General features: G+C 44.4%; 1 pseudogene; it reads right to left on the bottom strand.

Annotated features, from left to right (window-relative positions):
• Nucleotides 1-6877: 6877 nt before the first annotated feature.
• LOC141124462 (U2 spliceosomal RNA) lies at nucleotides 6878-6987 on the bottom strand (annotated as a pseudogene).
• Between the last annotated feature and the right edge of the window lie 323 nt (nucleotides 6988-7310).

Here is a 7310-nt window from a genome sequence, read left to right as displayed (position 1 = left end):
CTTCATATAAAGTCCCACTTCTCCCTCTCATTTTATAAAATATTGTTATAATGTTTGTATCATATGCAGACTGCATTTATACAGGAGCTGTTGTGTGCTTCTGTTCCAGAGGTGGATGTGGCTGTCAGTTTTGGTGATTTTTGTCAAGGAGAAGAAATAAACCCTGGCCTCGCAAGCTGCGTCCAAGGTATTTAGATTGCATTTTTTTTTTTTTTTAATCATTCCAAATCTTATATTCCTAGGGTTCAGCAATAGGAAGTTTGAGGTCCTGAATCTTTGTAAGGATTCAAGGAGGAGTGAGGAATCAAACACATTAAAATGTTGGTTCTGTATATTCAGTGAAAATATTTGGCACATATTGTTGAACCTCTTGGGAGACCTTGGAGGGCTTTTTAGGGATCCTGAGATCCTGAGGCAAGGTATCAGGGTTTCTTCTGTGTTACCTGCCTCAGTTCAAAGACCATGAAGCAGGTCCCCCAAGTGGCTCCATGGCACATGCCCGACATTATCAAGATTGTGTTTGACTCTTCATTCAAGGAGCTCCTTATCAAACACTTACAAAAGACTCGTGGAATCAACACCTCCAAAGAACTTTGAGGCCTTGAGTCTTTTGTAAGGACTCAAGAAGTATCTCCAATGAAGAGTCATATACATCAAAATTTTATTTCCAGACATTTTTTATGGAAAACATTGGACATGTACTATGGAACCACTTGGAAGATCATTTCAGGGTCTATAAGTTGAGGCCATGTGTAAGGGTTTCCCTGATGTTGCAGAACAGAAACCTTAAAATCAAAGACGGTTTCTGCCCCCCCAAGTGGTTCCATGGCACATGCCCAATTGCATTATTATTGTTTTTGACTGTTCATTCAAGAAGCTGCTTATCGTACACTTACTGTACGAAAGACTCTAGCCTGTCGAATCAGCAGCCTGCCATGTACTATTTAAGTACAGCTGAGCAGCCTGGGGCCCTCACAAGGGCCCGGTAATCTTTCATCAAAGAGAGTCCCAAAAACTGAAGCTCTCTGTCGCGACAAAAATGAATCCTGAATTCCGTCTGGCAGTGCCACACACTAAAAGTCTTCTTGGGGCACAAATCCCCTAAATATGGATCTGCCAGTGAAACTAAAAATCTTAAGAGCCAAGCTCCACCAACTGGTCTATTTAAAAAGCAGTGCATGTGAAGACTAAAACTTTTTTAAAATTTTTGAATAGAGCGTTAGAATCTATATGATGTTTTTACTGTTGTACCCCTACTGGGTGGACCCCTCTATTTGTCCCCATGACCACTGTCACTGGGATAGAAAGAGTGAGAAAAAATCTAAAATTTGGTCACCAAATCAGGATTAGAAGAGAAATCTTCCAATGGTGACACCTGTTCTGGTGATAACTGTTTAAGAGGGGAATTTTCCCCACATTGGAGAGATTTCATTTTGCTTGCTATTGTGTCTACAGACAGGGAACCAAAATTTTGGCAATAAAACACAGACACAGAAAAAAAGAGCACCGGATGTGTTTTAACCATTTTTTACGCATCTCAAAATAAAAAAAAAAGAAGTTTAGGCTTTAAATCTACTTTTAAGGATATGTAACGCCTTACAAAAAATGATTTTGTCTCTCCATTGAAAGTGCTTTGTTATATCTTTTCAATAAGTTCAACAAAATACTTGTTGATTCTGCCAGAAATCTTGTGAGCTTATAACTTCCTGTGCTCTCTGCCAGCATTGACTGTTATTGATTACATTCTTCCCAGCTATCTCTGAGGACTACAGTGCCCCTTCCTTCTAAAGGCCCGTGCACACGCTTTGATTGTGTTACGAGGACTGATCGTCCGCAAATATTACCGCTAGTATGGTGATTTCGACAGCCAATTTCACTTTTTCGTCAGACAAAAGCTGGATGTGCAGACTAAAAAAATTTTGTCGGATGTGAACTCAACTTCTAATTTTAGTTTAATTAGTATGGTGTTTGTATGAAAAAAATTGTAAGAGCAAGACTACGCATGCTCAGAAATGAAAGACTACATACAAAACTCTTCAACGCGTTACGTCACTTCTGACGTTGTACTGTATTCTCTCAAAGGAAAATTCTCGTATTGTTAGTAACCTACATACCTATATACCATACAGTTAGTAAGACTAAAAAAGACACAAGTCCATCTAGCTCAACCAACAGAAAAAATAAATAAATAGAAAAACTTCATCTACAGAACCCAATGCCCATGGTTCATCCAGATGAAGGCAAAAAAAACCTTATAAGGCTCTGTTCACATTTGAGCCGCATGGGGCTCACAGCAGGGGTCCGGCGTGTGCTGGTTCACTGTTTCTGGTCAGATTTCAGCCCGAGTTTTGGGCTGAATTCGCACCTGAAACGGACCAAAAGACACACAGCGTTTTTCTGCAAAACGCACCGGACCTGCTGCAGAGATATGTGAACCGGCTCCATAGAGAGCGGGTAAAAATCTCCTGCTATTGCAAAATGGATGTGGGGATTCCGCATCCAATTCGCATTGGTGTGAACCCAACCTAAAAATGGTCCAATTTGCTCCAGCAGAGGAAAAAAATTGCTTCCTGATCTCTAGAAGGCAAACGGATATTCTTTCATTTTGGATAGGGCAAGGGAGGATTTTTTTTTTTCACCATCTGTGTCCCATTTCAGAGATTTCCCTTTACTTCCTGTCCCATAGCCAAACAGGAAATAAGAGGAAATCTCTGCAAATTAAGGGAATCCCTTGGGGACCCCTGGGTCACCAGTACTAGTGTCCCCATTGAAAGATTTCCCCTTTATTGCTTTTCTGGGGACAGCCCAAAATTTGGGATTTTCTTTTACTTTCACTTTCAATGATAATGGTAACCAACACAAATAGAGAGGGTGAATCTTCCTAATGGGGGCACAGACAGCAATAAAAACTGACGTGTTCGAATCCCTCTCCACTCTATCCAAAACTACAAAAAACGTTTTGGCTTTAGTTATACTTTAATGGGGTTGTAAACCCTCGTGTTTTTCCTATGCATTAAGGTGAAAAAACACCTGGCAGTGACCGCCCCCTAGCCCTCCCGTTTTACTGTCCCTCTCTCCACGGGGTCCCGGCTCTTGATTGGATGGATTGATAGCAGCACAGCCATTGGTGCCCGCTGCTGTCAATCAAATCCAATAACGTGGGCGCCAGGGACGGGACTGAGTCTGGCATTCGTGTCTTTGCACGCAAATGCTGGACTCTGGAGCGCGCCTGCAAGGTAACCCCCCCCACCCGGGAGAGCGCTTCTCCTAGGGGGTTATCTGATGTGGGGAGGAGCCGCAAGAGCCGCCGGGGGACCCCAGAAGAGATGGTTCGGGGCCACTCTGTGCAAAACAAGCTGCACAGTATGATATGTTTGTTATTTAAAAAAATAAAAATAAAAAAAGGAACCTTTACAATCACTTTAAGCCTGTCTCCATCCAATTTTTTGCATTTATGTATTTATTTTGATAACACCAAACTGGGACATACCTATAGCAATGGATACATGGAGTGCAAGCTTGGAGATGGCCTCATCTTAACCCTTAAGGCCCCTTTCACACTGGGGCGGTTTGCAGGCGTTATTGCGCTAAAAATACCGCCTGCAAACCGCCCCAAAACAGCCTCCGCTGTTTGTTCAGTGTGAAAGCCCTGAAGCGGTGCGCTGGCAGGAGAAGAAAAAAACTCCTGTCAGCCGCATCTTTGGAGCGGTGAAGGAGTGGTGTATTCACCGCTCCGTCACCGCTCCTGCCCATTGAAATCCGCGCTATAGCCGCGCTATACGAGGGGTTTTAACCCTTTTTCGGCCGCCAGCAGGGGGTTAAAACCGCACCGATAGCGGCTAAAAATAGCGCTGTTTTACCGCCGACGCCTCCTACCGCCCCAGTGTGAAAGGGGCCTAAAGGAACACTTTTTTTCCAACTTGTTTTTAGCACTGAAATCCCCACTAACTACAGTGCTGAAAACCTGCTTTCAATTGCAGTATCCTTCCAAAACAAAGAGAAACTAAGTCAATGTGAGCTCTTTGTGTGTAAAACAGTTAAGTTAGTGGATAAAAGGGAAGTTTGAGCACAGTAAGTGATTTGATTGAAATACACACTGGGGAAGAGGTTTGTGAGAGCCAGTGATGCAGCACTGAGACAGAAGGAGAAGACATAGTTAAGACATTGCCAGAATACCCGTCTTCATTTTAAGTGGTGAAATGGGAATTCCAGAGGTAAACATTGCTAAAAAACAAAGCATTCAATGTGACTGCTTAAAGTGGAAGTTTCTCTGCTATAAGAAGACTTCCAGTGTGAAGGACACGGAATACTCATACATCACTAAAAAATTGAGATAGAAGTTGGTGTAGATTAGTCTTTCTCAACCTTTTCTTCCTAGAGGAACCCTTTAAATAATATTCAGGCCTCAAGAAACCCCTGCTAATATGAATTTATTGGGGTCAGTGAGAAGAATGCCCCTACATTGGTGGTCAATGGGAAAAATACGACCCTTACAATGGTGGTCAGTGGATAGAATGCTCCTTACATGGGTGGTCAGTGGGAAGAATAATCCTTACATTGGTTTGCAAGTTCGTCATCACTGGGTGGCAGGGTGATGATGTTAGAAAGAGCAATTTGGCTACACCCACTGTTCGCTACAGCACGCTATGCACACCACATTACTACTCTCCTTGGGACACCCAAAGGTGTCCCAGGCCGCTGAAGTGTTCGGGTTTGGCTTGAAGGTGGCAACCCTAAGTAAAACCCATCAGGGTTTACTTCCTCTTTAAACTGGAAGATGCAAAATCAGGTGTAGCTCTGCATAGAAGCCATTTAGCTTCCATGTTTTTTGTCAAAGCTTAACCGAATAAGCTGAAGTTAGAAGGGGATTGGCTACCATGCATATCTGCACCAGATTGTTTACTTTCTAGTTTTAGTAAATCAACCCCACTATGTCCTGTGGTGAAATAAGGGTCAGTAGGGGTTCTGACACTCCCAGCTTTAAATGGACTATAGTATAGGGAAGAATTTCCTTTCTCAACATATTCTCAAGAAGTTTATCTCTACAACTTTATTCCTTTTCTCAGCATCTTTGACCTTTTAATAAATATGCATGTCTGGAGTGGCTGCCAAATTCTATCACCCTTCCTAAATAAATTTGTGATTCTTGCCTGCTTTTGTTGTTGATGTAGGTCTGCGTTAACCCTGATAACATTATAACACCTTCAAAAACCTCACAGTAATGCCCTGTACACACGGTCAGATTTTCCGATGGAAAAAGTGCGATCGGATTGTGTTGTCGGAAATTCCGATTGTGTGTGGGCTCCATCTGACTTTTTCTGACACACAAAGTTTGAGAGCAGGATATAAAGTTTTCCGAGGACAAAATCCGATCGGTTAAATTCCGATCATGTGTACACAAATCCGACGCACAAAGTGCCACGAATGCTCAGAATAAATGAAGAGAAAAGCTATTGGCTACTGCCCCGTTTATAGTCCCGCCTTACATGTTTTACGTCACCGCGTTCAGAACAATCGGATTTTCCAACAACTTTGTGCGACCGTGTGTATGCAAGACAGCGCAGGGAAGTGTCAGTGTCAGTGAGACACGAATGCATTCCAATCTCACAATTTCCCACGCCTCACCTGCACTGCGCCCCCACACATTGTAAACGATGGGAAACATTGATTGGGTATCTAACTTTGCTGTAGCTGCGATCGTCAGCTTTTGTGATGGGGAAGAGATTGGGTGCAGTTCAGCTTGGGGGGGGGGGGGGGGGGCAGTCCCTGTTTCCAGGAGGAGGAGGACTGTGATTGGCCACTTTTTTTTTTTTTTTTTTTGAAAGCCTATGGCGTGCAAAACACACCCCAAAAACTTCACAAGGTGCATAAAAAATGTGCACACACATAAAGAGTTCTCACAAAAAAGTGCCACGGGTACACAAGACGTGCCAATTCCCTGATCCCCTGGGGCGTTAGGCTCCAGACGGGGACAAAGGTACTTACTGTGGTCCATCCGGCCGAAACCAGACAGACCCCGTTCTCTGGAGGGCCTGCCGAAACAGGACCCACCCAAGTACTAGGTGGGGCTCCCCCGAAGGGATACCCCATGAGAGATGGCGAACTAAGCCAAAAGGCCATGTCCACCCCTTCCCAAGACGTTCAGGGCTGGCCCGAGGACCCGCATCCTTACTAATCATAAGTGCAAAACGTGAAAAAACAAGACGTGACAAACAAACATAGGTTTCAAAATAAATAAAAAGTGGGGAAAGGGATAGTGAAGAGGAGTGTGAAAGAAGTGGCCATTGTGTAAAACAATGACCAGGCCCTACGGCCAGGAATAAAAAATTCCTCTGGTCCTAGCCAAAAGGCCCGGCCCAAGAGGCAGGTGCAAAAAAAAGCGTGTTATGGTGCAGTGACCGTGGTGCCTCAAATCAAAGTGACTGCCACTCACAGTGATTTTATGGCACCCCTGGACTGCCACTCCAGGGGCACTACTCCATAGGTTTTCAAATTCAACCCTGACCCACAGCCCAGACCACAGCAGCCCCCACCACGGGCAGAAAGGCATGAAGATCAAGAAGCTTGGTGAGAGCCCTTTACCATCAGGCTCCACCGTCGCTCCCATCACTCCTTCCTAATTACATTCAGGAGGTACTAACCACACCCCCCCCCTCATTAAGGGGAAGTAAGCGTTCTCTCCCGAATAACTGTCCGTAGCTAGAGCTACCACAATCCAGGCCAGAAGGCCAGGGACCCGACCCTCCGGCCAGACCCACGTGCAGCACCCATCCTCACCAGGAGGTCCTTTCTAGACTGGTTGGGTAGGCCCACTGAAGCCCCCATGGGCAACAGGTGATGACTGTCCCTCAACCGTCTGTCCAGGTCCAATTACACCATTGGATTTGCATGTGCCCTTCCCTCTATGGTCGGTACAACATCGCCTCCTCTGGCAACTGATAAGAACAGATACTACTCTTAATCTTAGCCAAAAGGCCGAGAAGCAAACTGTGATTGGCCACTGCCAAAGCCAATACCGATACCCCACATACCCATAATCCAACCAGGTACCCGGCCACCTAGTGGTAGAGAAAAGTGCAACAAGGTCAAACTTAGGGAGAAATCAATTGATCTCTAACAATTAGCCAAGATGACTATTCCAGGCAGGCTAATTTTTGAGGAGCATCCCTGCCTAAACTCCAGGGTGCTACATAACACCTGAAACTTCCCATGATGACAATATCGACAGGGTGCTGTTGTATAAAGTACACAAGAGATACATGTACACCACATGACCAAGTACTATTATGTACATATTAATATACAAGTAA

This window comes from Aquarana catesbeiana, linkage group LG01 (assembly GCF_042186555.1).
Source record: "Aquarana catesbeiana isolate 2022-GZ linkage group LG01, ASM4218655v1, whole genome shotgun sequence".
NCBI classification, from domain to species: Eukaryota; Metazoa; Chordata; class Amphibia; order Anura; family Ranidae; genus Aquarana; species Aquarana catesbeiana.
This window is presented reverse-complemented; position numbering and strand designations above follow the sequence as displayed.